Raw genomic sequence first — 16,594 nt, forward strand, 5'->3', positions numbered from 1 at the left:
GAATAAGCTAAATAGGAGAGGCGAGAGGACAGAGCCTTGCGGGACTCCAGCTGTGAGAGGTCGTGGGGAGGAGCGAGTTCCCTCGACTCAATATCGAAAAGAGCGGTTCGACAAGAAGTCCCGTATGATGAGCACGAGACTATCCGGCACGCCCATGTTGAATAGTTTGAAAATCACACCGTTGTGCCAGACTTTGTCGAACGCTTTTGCGACGTCGAAGAAGAGAGCTCCTGTGTATAACGGTTTTGGTCGATTAAGCCCCACAGGAATGTGCTCCGTGAGGCGGTGCACCTGTTGAGCGCATGAGTGATTTGTACGGAATCCGAATTGTTCATCGATGAGAATGCCCTTGGATGAGACGAAGTCTCTGAGGCGTTTGTAAAGTAGACGCTCATACAGTTTGCCTAGAGACATGAGGAGGCTAATCGGGCGGTAGCTCGTCGGATGATTTTTTGGTTTACCGAGTTTATGTATGCCGATAACGTCCGCTTCTTTCCACACCGCGGGAAAGATACAGTTCGCCATAGCGGCATTGAAAATAGATACCAACATCACGATGAGTTGGACGGGTAGAAGTTTAATAACGCGGTTGGATATACCGTCGGAACCGGGAGCCTTGCGGGGACGTAGGTCTTTGACCAAGTCTTTAACTTCCATCGGGGTGACGGGTGGTAACGCATCCGAGGGTGGCAAGGAGGCTTTGCGTTCTACCTCACTGTCTACTAATTCTACATGAACAGGGTCCACGGATTGAGTGCTGGGCGTGCACTGGGTTTGCAATGTATCGGCCAGCAGCTCTGCTTTTTCGTCATCATCGAACGCCGCGAGTCGGCCTGAGGGGCCTACGAGGGGGGGCATAGTTACTACCGTATCCGATTTGAGAGTACGAGCTAAGCGGTAGTAAGACCTTTGGGAGGGCGCGAGTCCTTCTAAGAAATCAGACCATCTGGCATCTCGGACTTCGGCGATGCGAGATTTTACGTCGCGTTGTAGGGTACGCATTCGAATACGATTTTCCGCGGTAGGATACCTGTCGTAGGCGCGTATCGAGGCGTTCTTAGCTCTAAGGAGTTCCCTAATATCGTCGGACAATTTGAAGCGGTGAAGGAAGTCCTCCGCTACAACTTGTTTCGGCCTTGAAGGCCAGAAACTCGGAAGTGAGCTTTGGGTAGCGAAGCTGGAGAAATTCCGCAAATACAGCGTCCATGGTGGCTACGTGCCCAGGTGGGGCTACCCTGGGTCTTAGAAAACACTCGCCTTGCGGCGAGACCCCAACTTCTCGGAACTGAGCGGTTCTATTGAACACAGGTGGCGATGCGGCGCGATTACTACAGGACAAAGAAAAAACACAACAAAACAGAAATAACAAAAAGAAAGAAAACAATTAAACACTTCCAGGAAAACAGTTTGTCGGCAGATGTACCACGAACACAGAAATAAAAAAAGGAAACAAAACAAATAAAAACTTCCAGGAAAAACACTAGGTCGGCAGATGTACCACGAACACAGGCCGCGCGAACAATGGCCGGGCTAACAAAAGCCGGGCGGACAAAGGCCGGGCAATCGAGTGGTCGATGAGCATGTCCGCACGTGACGGGTGCCTCTATCGGAAATGACAATGCGAGTTCTCACACCGCGCACAGAACAAAAGAGTTTTTAGAGCAAGAAAACATAGAATTATTAGACCATCCGCCGTACAGCCCCGACCTAAGCCCTAATGATTTCTATACTTTCCCTAAAATAAAGAATAAATTGCGTGGACAGAGATTTTCATCACCTGAAGAAGCTGTGGACGCCTACAAAACGGCCATTTTGGAGACCCCAACTTTCGAATGGAATGGTTGCTTCAATGATTGGTTCCATCGTATGGAAAAATGTGTCAAATTTCACGGAGAATACTTCTAAAAGCAATAAATACATTTTTAAATAGTAATATTGTGTCACTTCGTTAATTCCCGAAATTTTCAGTGCCGCCCTCGTACTAGTATCAGCATGTTATATAAGCAGAATTGTAAAAGAAGTGCTTGCAAGCTTACAGAAGAATTTAGTACCTCTTTTTCTGTCAGTGCCTACCGACACTCAATTAAAACAAGAGGCAGCTGATTTCTGGACAAAATGGAATTTTTCAATTTTTTTTATTTTTTTGTTGCTTATGACGGCTGCCCCACCCTTCAAACCGAAATGCATTACTGCTTCACGGCAGAAATAGGCAGGGCGGTGGTACCTACCCGCGCGGATTCACAAGAGGTCCTACCACCAGTAAAATTGTTTAGGTGCCATTGATGGAAAGCACGTGCGTAACAAGGCGCCCACTATTTTCTAATTAGTTATAAAGAATATTATTCACTGGTTTTACTGGCTATCGTAGACGCCAATTATAAATTTATTGCTATAGACGTAGGTTCCTACGATAAAGAAGGGAACAGTTGTATTTTCCAGAAATCAATTATGGGAAAGAAAATTGCTCGAAATCAATTTAATGCTCCTAAACCCGAAAAATTACCAGTATCAGAAATTGTCATTTCACAATTTTTAATTGGTGATGAAGCATTTGCTCTTGACGTCTAGGTATATGACGAAACCAGAAATCATGCGAGGACAGACCGTGATAAACCAATCTTTAATTATAGACTATGCAAAGCTAGAAGAGTGACTGAAAATTCATTTGCAATTTTATCTCAGGTATTTAGAATATTTCATAAACCAGTTGCAATCGTACCGGAGGTTTGTGATGACCTGATTTCGACTACTTGCTGCCTACATAACTTATTACGGTCACCCCGATGGAAGTTAAAGACTTGATCAAAGACCTACGTCCTCGCAAGGCTCCCGGTTCCGACGGTATATCCAACCGCGTTATTAAACTTCTACCCGTCCAACTCATCGTGATGTTGGCATCTATTTTCAATGCCGCTATGGCGAACTGTATCTTTCCCGCGGTGTGGAAAGAAGCGGACGTTATCGGCATACATAAACCCGGTAAACCAAAAAATCATCCGACGAGCTACCGCCCGATTAGCCTCCTCATGCCTCTAGGCAAACTTTATGAGCGTCTGCTCTACAAACGCCTCAGAGACTTCGTCTCATCCAAGGGCATTCTTATCGATGAACAATTCGGATTCCGTACAAATCACTCATGCGTTCAACAGGTGCACCGCCTCACGGAGCACATTCTTGTGGGGCTTAATCGACCAAAACCGTTATACACGGGAGCTCTCTTCTTCGACGTCGCAAAAGCGTTCGACAAAGTCTGGCACAATGGTTTGATTTTCAAACTATTCAACATGGGCGTGCCGGATAGTCTCGTGCTCATCATACGGGACTTCTTGTCGAACCGCTCTTTTCGATATCGAGTCGAGGGAACCCGCTCCTCCCCACGACCTCTCACAGCTGGAGTCCCGCAAGGCTCTGTCCTCTCACCCCTCCTATTTAGCTTATTCGTCAACGATATTCCCCGGTCGCCGCCGACCCATTTAGCTTTATTCGCCGACGACACGACTGTTTACTATTCTAGTAGAAATAAGTCCCTAATCGCGAAGAAGCTTCAGAGCGCAGCCCTAGCCCTAGGACAGTGGTTCCGAAAATGGCGCATAGACATCAACCCAGCGAAAAGTACTGCGGTGCTATTTCAGAGGGGAAGCTCCACACGGATTTCCTCCCGGATTAGGAGGAGGAATCTCACACCCCCGATTACTCTCTTTAGACAACCCATACCCTGGGCCAGGAAGGTCAAGTACCTGGGCGTTACCCTGGATGCATCGATGACATTCCGCCCGCATATAAAATCAGTCCGTGACCGTGCCGCGTTTATTCTCGGTAGACTCTACCCCATGATCTGTAAGCGGAGTAAAATGTCCCTTCGGAACAAGGTGACACTTTACAAAACTTGCATAAGGCCCGTCATGACTTACGCGAGTGTGGTGTTCGCTCACGCGGCCCGCACACACATAGACACCCTCCAATCCCTACAATCCCGCTTTTGCAGGTTAGCTGTCGGGGCTCCGTGGTTCGTGAGGAACGTTGACCTACACGACGACCTGGGCCTCGAATCAATTCGGAAATACATGAAGTCAGCGTCGGAACGATACTTCGATAAGGCTATGCGTCATGATAATCGCCTTATCGTTGCCGCCGCTGACTACTCCCCGAATCCTGATCAAGCAGGAGCCAGTCACCGTCGACGCCCTAGACACGTCCTTACGGATCCATCAGATCCAATAACCTTTGCATTAGATGCCTTCAGCTCTAATACTAGGGGCAGGCTTAGGGACCCCGGTAACCGTACTCGTCGAACTCGACAAAGAGGTCGACGTGCAACCTAACCCATGCATCAGCCCGCTGAGTTTCTCGCCGGATCTTCTCAGCGGGTCGCGATTCCGATCCGGTAGTAGATTCATTCGCGAAACAATTGCTCTTGAGTTGTTAGGTCTCCTTCGGAGGCGCTCGGGCAGTTGTTAGCAAATCCCACCCCTCTTGGCTGAGCCTTTGCTCGCCCACCTGTCCTGGTGAAACTGGAAAGGCCTTCGGGCCACCAGTAAACTTTCAATCATAAAAAAAAAAAAAAAAAAAAAAAAAACTTATTACGAGACGCATATTTAGAAATATACAAACGACGTTGCTTATTATACAAACGACCAAACCACAACCGAGCCTCTAGATAACATGATACCATTGCAACAGGTGTGGTTTTGGTAGTTCAGCAGCGTTTGAAATTCCGAATGCGCTAACATCCTTTTTCTTGAGTTCTAATGGAAAAGTTGACTGTCAAGACAGAAGTATTAACAAAAGAAACTAGTTTGAAGCCCTCGCGTCGCGACCCGCAAGTCGCGTATTACGTCATGGTTAGGAATGAGAGACTCACCGCCCCCAAGGGCGGGACCGTCATTTACTATAGGCGGGCCCTGCACTGCGTCTCTCTCGATACTCCCTCGCTCACGTGGGTCGCTATCCAGCCCACGCGCAGCCTGCCTGGATTCCCCGACGGTCCCCCGGGCGGAGGAGCAGCCAGGGAGGCAGCCGTCTCCAACGGGCAACGCACCCACACTGAGCTGGCCCCGGTATAACCACGGCGCAGCTCACCCACGGTTACATTCTCCGGTGCACAGTTGGCCTGGGTAGCGACGGCCGCTCTCACCTCATCCCTGGTGGTGCAGTCGTCCAGGCCGGTCACTCTTAATTCCGCCATTTTTACCGGCCTGTGCACCCGCACCTCCTCCTCAGGCCAGACCATACGGAGCTTCGCCGCCTGACGCTCCGCGATGCCGGGACTATCGGCACCGGGACATTCTAACAGCTTGGCCCCATTGGCCGTCTGCCTGCTGCGAAGGCCCTCCTCCGCCCCAATCTCGTCCAGGTTGACTGCTTCACGCGCCCGGACCATCACATCATTATATGTCATGCCCTTGGCCTCAGCGGCAGGCAGTAAAGTTAGAACCACTGCCGCTGATCGCGGCGCCCGCGACGACTTCTTCCCTTTTTTTGTTTTTTTGTTTTTCTTGGCGGCTACAGGTGCTCGACCCTGTTGGGGCGCCCCCCTCTGGAGGGGCTTCCCCTGTAGCCGCCAAGAGGCAGCCGGGGACATGGCAACCAGCGACCGGAAGGGAGTGCCCTCCGGTTCACTTCTCATCCACGTGGGGTCTACCATTACTGACAGACCCACACGTCTGACCACGACGTGGCCACGCCGGCGTACCGGTACCCTCCTCTGGAGGGCCTTCCCCTTTAGCAGCCAAAGAGCTGCCGGGGACATGCCCTAGCGTCCAAGAGGTCTCCAGAAGGGAGCCCTCTCCACTTCACGCACCCTTTGTCCAGCAAAGGTGGGAAAAGGGAACACCGTGTGCAGTCTTCTTAGTTCGCGGCACCCCTGTGCAGACAACGCTGCTCCACGGTATCGGGGTGCACACTTAAGCCCCACCGCCGCGACAAGGCGAGACCACTTTGTGTGGGGAACCCCTAATATTTTTATGTTAAACGTTTAGTCGGCGCGCGAATCTTGTCGACTGATACCGGCTCGTTCGGGAATTCCGATTGCGACCCCGGTCATCATTCTCGTCGAACCCGTCGCGTGCGACGAAGGGCTCGGCGAGTATATTAACCCACAGACACAGCCCACTCAGTTTCACGCCGGATCCTCTCAGTAGGTCGCGCTTTCGATCCGGTGGTAGATTCTGCGAAGCACTGCTTTTGCTAGAGTTCGTGTTAGCAACGTCATCAGGCTTGAGCCCCGTGAGCTCACCTACTAATTTGGCGAATCTAGAATATATACCTATATATATATATTTTTTTTATTGCTTAGATGTGTGGACGATCTCACAGCCCACCTGGTGTTAAGTGGTTACTGGAGCCCATAGACATCTACAACGTAAATGCGCCACCCACCTTGAGATAAGTTCTAAAGTCTCAAGTATAGTTACAACGGCTGCCACACCCTTCAAACCGAAACGCATTACTGCTTCACGGCAGAAATAGGCAGGGTGGTGGTACCTACCCGTGCGGACTCACAAGAGGTCCTACCACCAGTAAAAACCCCTCGAGTAAGTAGCCCCTCGAGGTTACCAGAATAGGTAACAAAAAAAAACAAAAAAAAAGCCGATTGCACCCGAAGACGCCCGAGCGAGCGCGACTTGATGTGCCAGTCTCGCACGCTACAAACAATATCAATATTGCATTATTGAAATTGTATATTGCTCGGGATTAGCAAACGAATTCGTGATCTGCACGAAGAATAAACGCGTGGCGCCAACCGCTTGCACAGCGCACGCCGCCGCCGTGACGCCAGACGTTTCAGTCGCGCACGCCGCCCGTCACTGTGACGCCAGCCGCCCCCCAACCCCTTCACCCACCTTTCTGGACTCGTAGTAGAAGCTCCCGACAGACGTGGCGCTTGAGGGCTATGCTATTCCTCTCGGAATCGCCACGCGAGGCATCGGAGCGTAGGGTGACCACGAGGCTGTCCACTGCCATAGATAAGTAAGATTCATTACCGAAAATCAAGCTGGTCTCGGTGTGGGCAAATCCCTGCTCGCCCCAGCCCTCAGATATAAGCGATTACGCGGAAGTTCGCGGTTCGGTCTCGTCCGTAAAATTTGTGGTTTGTTATTCGTATTCTCGGGATATTATGCTCCGAACACATAAAAGTCAAACACACCAATTCAATAATGTAATAATATAATATGTGTACAATGTTCTATTATAAAGTAAAAAGAGTAAACAAGTCGCTAGGCACTACAAGACACAAATAATAACCAAAATTATAATACGTTTTACAATCAACTTAAATCGACGCGCGCGAATCTCGTAGCATGACGTCACGGGACACCTGCGCGTTCGGGAACTCCGATCGCATCCGATGACGCCCGATTGCAACCGAGTGTTGCACGCTACAAATTTGAAAGACTTCGACTTTGACATTTGCCAACGCGTAAACGTTTTTTTTATTTTATTGCTTAGATGGGTGAACGAGCTCACAGCCCACCTGGTGTTAAGTGGTTACTGGAGCCCATAGACATCTACAAAGTAAAAGCGCCACCCACCTTGAGATAAGTTCTAAGGGTCTCAGTATAGTTACAACGGCTGCCTTCAAACAGAAACGCATTATTGCTTCACGACTGAAATAGGCGGGGTGGTGGTACCTACCCGTGCGGACTCACAAGAGGTCCTACCACCAGCAGCAATACGCAAATTCTAATTTTGCGGGTTTGATTTTTATTACACGACGTTATTTCTTTACCGTGGCAATCAATCGTCAATCAAAAATCTATCTATTAACTTCATTTGAAAAAGCGATCCAATTCGCCCCCGAAGAAGTGATCCGAATAACCCCATATTAAAGACTTTTTAAATGCGTATTTTACACATTAACCAGTAACATTGTGCTTAAAAACTATATTTTTTTTAAAATAGAACCCCAATCAATATAGGTAAGCCATAAAATTCAAAGTTTCCAATAATACCAATTTTTTCTAGTAAGTATTTACCTTAGATGAGCGCGAAAATTGTAAAGCACACAAATACCTGGCTTAGGTAAGTGAACAGCGCTGACACACTGAGAGAGAAAGAGAGAGAGAGAGAGAGAGAGTATTCTTTATTGTACACCAAAAAACAAATAAACAGTGCGATACATTAAACACAAAAAAGTACAATTGGCGGTCTTATCACTAAGAGCGATCTCTTCCATAGCGATACTGATGTACTAATTTAATCAAAACACTACCAATGGTGGGAGGTGCGGGATGGCAGAGAGTCAAAAGACGGTAGTCGCCTGTATTCTATTTCAACGCGTTATCCTAAATATTTAAGAATTTCTTATTTTGATCCGATTCACCCTTCGAGCAACAATCGTAACGATTCACCCATTGATCCGATTCGCCTCGGTCTACCCTAATTATATTAAAGATAGTTTAAAAACAATTTAATATTAAAATGATGTGATAGTGCAGTTTTCATTATAATTAAAACTAGCGACCCGCCCTCGCTTCGCTTCGGAAACTGTAATTTATTAATGATTTCATACATATAAACCTTCCTCTTCAATCACTCTATCTATTAAAAAAAAACCGCATCAAAATCCGTTGCGTAGTTTTAAAGATTTAAGCTTACATATGGAGATAGGGACAGAGAAAGCGATTTTGTGTCATACTATGTAGTGATAAGACTTGACCTAAAGGTCTTAGTTACCAGCTCATAACCACCCTTAAAAAAAAAAGAAAAAAGCATAGGCCGTCTCGCTTTCTATACATAGCATACATATGGGTATATAGAAAAAATAACATCGAACGCACCGCCTCGTGGACCGAAGGACGCGCTCGACAAAGGAGCAGACCACGCCTCCAGCACGGGCCGCCGAGATTGGAGCCTCCGCGCTCAGACCACTCCCTCCCCAGGACCCGGCTCCCCCTGTCGCGGAGGTAGCATCGTCACGCGTAATCAGTGGCGATGGCCTCCGCCTCCAATACCTTTATAACTTTTAATACACGTTTAGTTCTGTGTCTATGTTTGTATACAATAAGGTTTAAATTCTCATAGCCGAGTTTAATTTAAAGATGGTGGATTGTAATATTTTTAAGGGATTTTATAACCTGGTAACTAAGACCTTTAGGTCAAGTCCTATTGTAATTTATATTCTTATTTTTACGAAAAATGATAATATGGAGTGAAATGAAATGAAATTATATGAGATGAAATATAATCTCAGTAAAATGTTGTTTATTTACTGAGACTTTTTCAGGTGGCTTTTTTGAGGATCCCGAGAAGCTACGTCCAGCGGCTTTGTTTTATTTTCCCACATTTGTGCATTTTCACAGATATTAAACAGTTTATAAACCACCGTTATTACACATTTAAACCTGAAGAAACACTAAATAGAGAAAATAAAACAAATCACACAACCTCACTCCTCGCGTTCCCGCCAAAAATCCTGAATGTAAAGGTGCTGCCAAACTGCTGTTTAAAAATGTTTACAAACATGTTTTAATACTAATACATTTACTAACAAATATTAGGAATTGTAACATTCTGTTAGGAATTGTTAAATAGTTTAAGTTCTCCTACACCGATGGAAAATGTTTAAAAATATTTATAACTTTTAAAAATTAGGTTCGCTCGCAGCTTGGATTTATGTTCCGAGGCGTCTACACGAAAATGGGAGAAGATTTGCGCATTGGATTAGCTTTTATTATTTGAAATGTGTACTAACATTACCTGTAAGGTTTGTTGTGAAATAATTAAAATAAAATTTATCATGTTAAAGTTAAGGCAATGTTCGGATTGCCAAATAGCAACACTGTTGGTGGGAGCAATGACAGTAGTGGGGACGTGACATAATAAATAGATAATAGTTTAAAAAAACTAAAACGTTAATAACACGACAATAAATTTTTTATATATTTTATTGTAAAAAAAGCGTGGGGTGCATGGTGTTATTAATTATAAATATTTTTCTGACATATATGAGTAGAAGACTTATTATTTCAATAATATCTTAAAAGCACCCCACGCTTTTTTTTAAATAAAATTTATTTACACAAATTAAAATTTATTTTCTATTTTTAGTTGAATTTTATATAAAGCGTGTCTTTTAGTTTTTTAAATAACTATTTATTTTTCATTTTTTAGTTAAAGGAGATTGCCCATTTTTGGTTTCGTGTTGTGCTACGATCAATATATATATTAAAAAATTAAGTTTTTATTTTTAACAATTTCCTCAAAAATATTATGTTATAACTTCGCCGGATATAGAAGATTAAAACAATTAGTAATTTAAAAACTTCTATCTAGTAGTAGTTCAATTTTCCCAATGAAAAGGCAAGGTTTCATTCATACAGCCTAATCTTTTAAAAAAATGATAATATGGAGTGAAATGCAATGAAGTTGATAAATTTGAGACATTAACCAATTGGCATGAAATTAAATTAGTTAATTCAATTGGCCAAATATTTATATCTTTTATATTTTTTTATAAAAAAATTTATAAAAGATTATGTATGGTATGATACCTTTCCCTTTCCAGTTGGAAAAATACAACTACCTACTACTGCTACTGACATTTGACAAGTACCTACCTAACAATAATATTTTGATTTACTGACGCGGTTTTTCATGTTTCCGATTGAGTTATATCGTGTGTTTCGATCATATTATTCGTTACCTATTTTGTTAGGCAGAAGTTCAGGCATATTGGGGGCAGAATTAATTTATTTATCATACGTACTTATTAATCAATCGTGATGAAAACGTTGCTAATACTATTAATGCATGGTTATTACTACAGCTATCTCGTTGGCAATCGAACTGTGGGTTGTTGTTTCTATGTTAGGCTGGGCTGGGTTATGAAGTCGTCGTGGCCTAACGGATAAGGCGTCCGGTGCATTCGTGTTGAGCGATGCACCGGTGTTCGAATCTCGCAGGCGGGTACCAATTTTTCTAATGAAATACGTACTCAACAAATGTTCACGATTGATTTCCACGGTGAAGGAATAACATCGTGTAATAAAAATGAAACCCGCAAAATTATAATTTGCGTAATTACTGGTGGTAGGACCTCTTGTGAGTCCGCACGGGTAGGTACCACCACCCTGCCTATTTCTGCCGTGAAGCAGTAATGCGTTTCGGTTTGAAGGGTGGGGCAGCCGTTGTAACTATAATTGAGACCTTAGAACTTATATCTCAAGATGGGTGGCGCATTTACGTTGTAGATGTCTATGGGCTCCAGTAACCACTTAACACCGGGTGGGCTGTGAGCTCGTCCACTCATCTAAGCAATAAAAAATAAAAATAAAAAAAAGGTACAATGATACATCTGCACAATATGAGAAATAAATTATTTTATGTCTATTTTTGTTTTATTTTGAATTTCCGCAATAGTTCCGCAACCTTTACTTCACGAATGGACGTAGTGGCCCTAGCCACACAATACTATGCTAGCTAAATAAGTTTATACTATATACATGTTTTCATTAATAAAATACTTTATACGTATGTTTTTAAGTATTTAGGAATTCAGCATAATCAAAAAATATCCACTGCTGTCTTGTACAAAAAATAACCTAATTCTAAAAACTTCATTGGTCTTTTACTAGCAAATCCGGCGAACTAGAGATTTAATTTTTTTTATAATTGAATAAACATATTAAACCCTACAAAATGAGGTAAGTTACATGAGAGCACAAACTGAAACCAAATTCCATACTACAATGAACATTCTCCTTTCAATAAAAGCGTGTTTTTAAAACTATTAAGTACTTTAACATCAATTCCTGCCACGCGCACCGGCCTGTCGCCGGTGCGCGTGGCTTGATAAGTACATTTCTATGCGCTTATTTTAGTCGCTAGACGCTTCGCCGTTCGCACCGCGCGAATATTCGTATCGGCGAATGTCCCGTGGCCAGGCTGTTACAAAAGTATGGCTCAGTCACTCCTTCGTAGCTAATACCCCACCAAACCATCACTGAAGTCGGATAGTGCCCACGTTGCACTCTGTCGACTAATTGGGAAGCTTCCTTAGAGCTTTGAGCATAAATACGGTCATTTTGTTTGTTGAAATCTTGCTCAATTGTAAAAAATTTCTGATCCGTAAACAAAATTTTTCTATGAACTTTCTTTGCGTACCGCTTCAGTAGTTGTTTAGATTTTACCACCCTATTTTCTTTTAAATTATCAGTTAAGAAATGACCAGTACGTCTCTTGTAGGCTGCAAGTCCTAAGTCATCTTTTAAAATACGCGACATGGTTCTAGGTGCTATCTTCATTTCCCGAGATAAAATCTTTTGCTTTCGGACAGGATTTCTTCGAATTCTTTCCCTTACTGCTTTGACCACCTTTTTCGTACGAACACTACGTGGACGGCCAGATCTTTTCTGTCACAAACAGAGGAGGTCTCATTGCACCTATTAATAACCCGGTACACAAACATTTTACTAATACCAAGCGTATGGAGAGTTTTAAAAATTGCATTTGGCTCCATACCTACTTTGTGTAATGCAATCACAGCGATTCGGTTCTCTTTACCACCCCACTCCATTTTAATATCGCAAAATATTGTACAATGTTTTGGCGCCAAACTGAGAAAACTCAATGAGCAATCATATAAAAATGACAGATTCCAAATTCAAATCTAATATTTTGTTTATTTTTAATTGTAACAGTATTTGTGGCCAGACTAAGTAGAATTAAATGAACTACTGCAATCTGTGTGTTATTTCCATACATAACATGTAAACATTTTCTAACATTGTGATCGTATGTTCTTAACAAATGTTTACTAACGTTTTTATACATTTTTAAACAGCAGTGTGGCAGCACCTTTATAAGTTTCGCCGCCCGTAGTAGAATGATGTCGATCTGTCGAATGCGACTTGTTGCGAGTTGAACATTGAACACGAACACTCGTGTGCCGACCGAGCGCCGTGCCGGTCGTTTCTTGTAATGTCGACCGCGCGCCGCACGTGCATTATTTACGGCTCAGAGTTCTGTGAGTCAATTTCATTTATTAACAATAATATTCTTTTATTAAACTCGATCTCTATGTGTTTCAACTAGTAATGGTGATCTATTTACATTCAGGTGAGTGTTCTATCTGTCTTAATAACTTTTTTGCTTATTACCTATTACCTACTCAATTTAAATAAAAAATTAACATTAAATTCATAATTCCTACCCTTTTTAACTCCTTAAGTAGAATGTTATTAATAAAATATAACGGAAACATTGAAAACAAATAAGGATAAATAAATGTGAGAGATTTTAGTACCTAGCAACGCGAATGATTCTCGTCATGTCCATGCTTGTTTAAATGCGATGGGAAACATTCGTTTATGGACACGGATAGACAAAATATTTTAAATGTTTATTATTCGTAAGATACGGATCTGTGTTCTTCTAATAATTTACTTCTTATTATTAATTAGAGTTCTTATTACTAATTTGGTCAATCTTTTCTAGTTTAATCTGTTCATTTTTGACATTCACTTCTTCTTAACTTAAGAATGATCACTGATCGCTCTAGCTTCCGAAGTAAGGGTTCGACAATTTTTTCTGAACGAATTGGCATAAACTTCTGTTAATAGACCTGCAATCTTATCGACGGGTGAAGGCTATTTCTTCTAAGTGACATTTCGCTTTATGCGAGAAATTGATCCTAATAATTAAGATCCGTTTTACTTGGTATTAGTATCAACAATTCGATGTTTTTAATTGAACTTCAATTAAGTTAACACGTTGAAATATCTCAAGAAGTTTTTGTTGTTATTATAATTAGGTATATCATTTCCAAATTTTAAACCTTAAATGGCTCTCTTGTAATTTTGTAATGTCGCTTTAGCCTTTCGCCCGTTGATATTCTTTATTGGTATGTATTTTCTGTGTCGGCGATACATCAGGGTTTTCACCAGTAAGATCCATAGCAACGAAAAGATAACATAGTTTTATAAAAACATATTAAATTTGTATGATTACTAGATAACCGCTCCGTTATTTTTCACTCAGTCGGCCATTTTATAAATGATAATAAAATTTGATCGTAATAGCAGATATAACTTCTCATATACAAACAAATGGAATTACTGCGAAACAGTTGATGAAATGTAACTTAATAATAAAGGATATAATATATTTAAGTGAATGTTATATGACTTCAACAGATTTATTTTACAATTTAAGTAACCAAACAATACATATTATGATTGTTTGAGTAATCGTTTGAAGAGTGCCGAAAATATTCGCATGCATTGTTTGTCATTATTCGGCCTTTTTTGAGTACTCGACACGTGTTTTATAAATAACAACTGTCGAATTTACATTTTGAAATTAACAATATATTTTATGTATGTATATTATTGTTTGAAGGCTCCTTTGAAGAGTGCGGACTCACAAGAGGTCCCACCACCAGTTAAGTGTTATTTAATGTAATGTATTTTATGTGATTATTGTTTTTCATTAAAGCAATGTTCCTGCCATAGAACCCTCTACCACCCTTGAATTAATGGTAGAGAATGCTTTAGGCATTATGACCACCACTTTAAGTTTAAAAATAATAATTCAAATGTTATATATTTTAAAATAGAATTGAATTTAGAATTGACAATATTTTTTTTAAATACTATAAAAAACAATATATTGTCGCTGGTTAGGGTTCCAAGTGAGAAACTGTAGTCACGATACACGCCGTGTCAAGAATAAGCGCTTTCTGTTTCAGACCCACCGCCCAGGTTAGATAACGAAAGGTTCCTTCTGGTCGTTCCTATTCTTGTCGAAGCTTTTCGCTATTTTTTTCTTCCCTACATATTCGCTGGCAGCCTAAGGGGCTATTTCACCGTGGACGTGTAGGGAAGTTCACGGGTCTCTAGCCTGATGACGTAGCTAAGAGCAGTGTTTAGCAGAATCTACCACCGGATCGGAAGGTGACGCACTGAGAAGAACCGGCGAGAAACTCAGTGGGTTTAAATTCCGGTATGATCGGACTGGTAACTAAAGTCGGCATTCAGTTGTCGGTCTCGCAATTAACTCGCGATCACAATATTTAAATATTTGTTTCTGCACTCCTATTTTCCTTTTGTTACGCGAGAATCAAAAGACGCCGCCCGCCCTTTGTATTCTGCACATGTGCGAAATTCGCAGATTTTTTTCGGCACTTTTCAAACGACTATTCGAACAATAATAATATCATAATGTTGTTTAGTTATTTAAAATGTAAATTCAGTTATTTCCAACACGTGTTATTTTAGAAACAAATAAAACAATACAAGCAGATTTTTTTCGGCATTTCTCAAATAAAACTTCGCTAAACTTAAACAACACCGCTAAAATTAAATTGAAATTGTTTCCACACGTGTTTCACCCGTAAAAGAGTGTTCTCTTTTTGTTCTGGACGTGGATGAAAACTGTTTTCATCATCAAGCAATGTCAGGCGAATAGCCAAATAGGACAAGAGGCCTCACATCAAGCTTCGTTTCTAGGATGAGTTAGATCGTGATTCTGACACATAGACACACCGCGCTGCGTCTTCTTCTTCGGATATAGACCCGGTAGATTTAGGTTTAGGGCTAGCAAATTCTCTCAGGTTGAGTCCCGTAGGCCCAAAGACCCTTAGACAACCAGCGACTTAGGTAGCGAAATGTATGTATGTAGATTTTTCTCTTCGATCTTCTTACTAAGGCGCCGGGATGTCTGGTGGACTCTCGGAATGACGAATCCGAAGATACTGAGAATGTATCTATTTCTAAGAGACCTGAAAGACTAAAACATATATTAGAAAAAAAAAAAGGCAAAGTTAGTCAATTAAGGCTGCCACCTTTTTTTTGCCGGTTTAAGCAGACTACCCACCTGATGGTGAGTGGTTACCGTCGCCCATGGACTTCAGCAATGCCAGGGGCAGAACCAAGCCGCTGCCTACCGAAAGTACCTACACTGGAAAGTACATTATAGGAGGAAAGAAAAGTACATAGTATTAAAATAAAGAACAATGTACATATTTTTTATTATTATTGAAGAACTTAAACAAGACATAGTGTTTGGAACCGCAGTAAAAAGTTTTGTTGCAAAGCAACAGCTGTCATTTATTTTTTATTATTTTTAAATTTTGTTTCTAAAGTCATTAGGAATTAACTGTCAGCCATGAAAGTTGCATCATAATTTTATTTTATTTTATTGTAAAAATCTTCCTCCTAACAAATCCAAAGAAAGTATAAATATCTAAATAAGAAACCGTCCGCTACACATAGGTATAATATATATACACATAGGTATAATACCTAGTCAGGTCATAAGTATTGTCACACAGTAAAAACTTTTCTTTTAGAATGCTGGCCACAAAAAAGTTTATTGAATTCGAATTTCGAATTGTTCATGAAAATAAAAACGTACACTTTTAGAATTTTACTCATTTTTAAATATGGAGTGGACGCTTAAAGAAGACCGTGTTGCAGTTATTGCGTTGCATCGTTGCGGTTACGCGCCAATTCAAATTTTTAACATACTGAAAAATTTTAATATAAACAAAAGATTCGTTTATCGTACCATCAAACGATACAATGAAGACTCTAGTGTAGATGACAGGTCAAGAAGTGGTCGCCCTCGGTCTGTTAGGACTCCAGCAGTGATA

Source organism: Bombyx mori, chromosome 24 (assembly GCF_030269925.1).
Source record: "Bombyx mori chromosome 24, ASM3026992v2".
Classification (NCBI taxonomy): domain Eukaryota; kingdom Metazoa; phylum Arthropoda; class Insecta; order Lepidoptera; family Bombycidae; genus Bombyx; species Bombyx mori.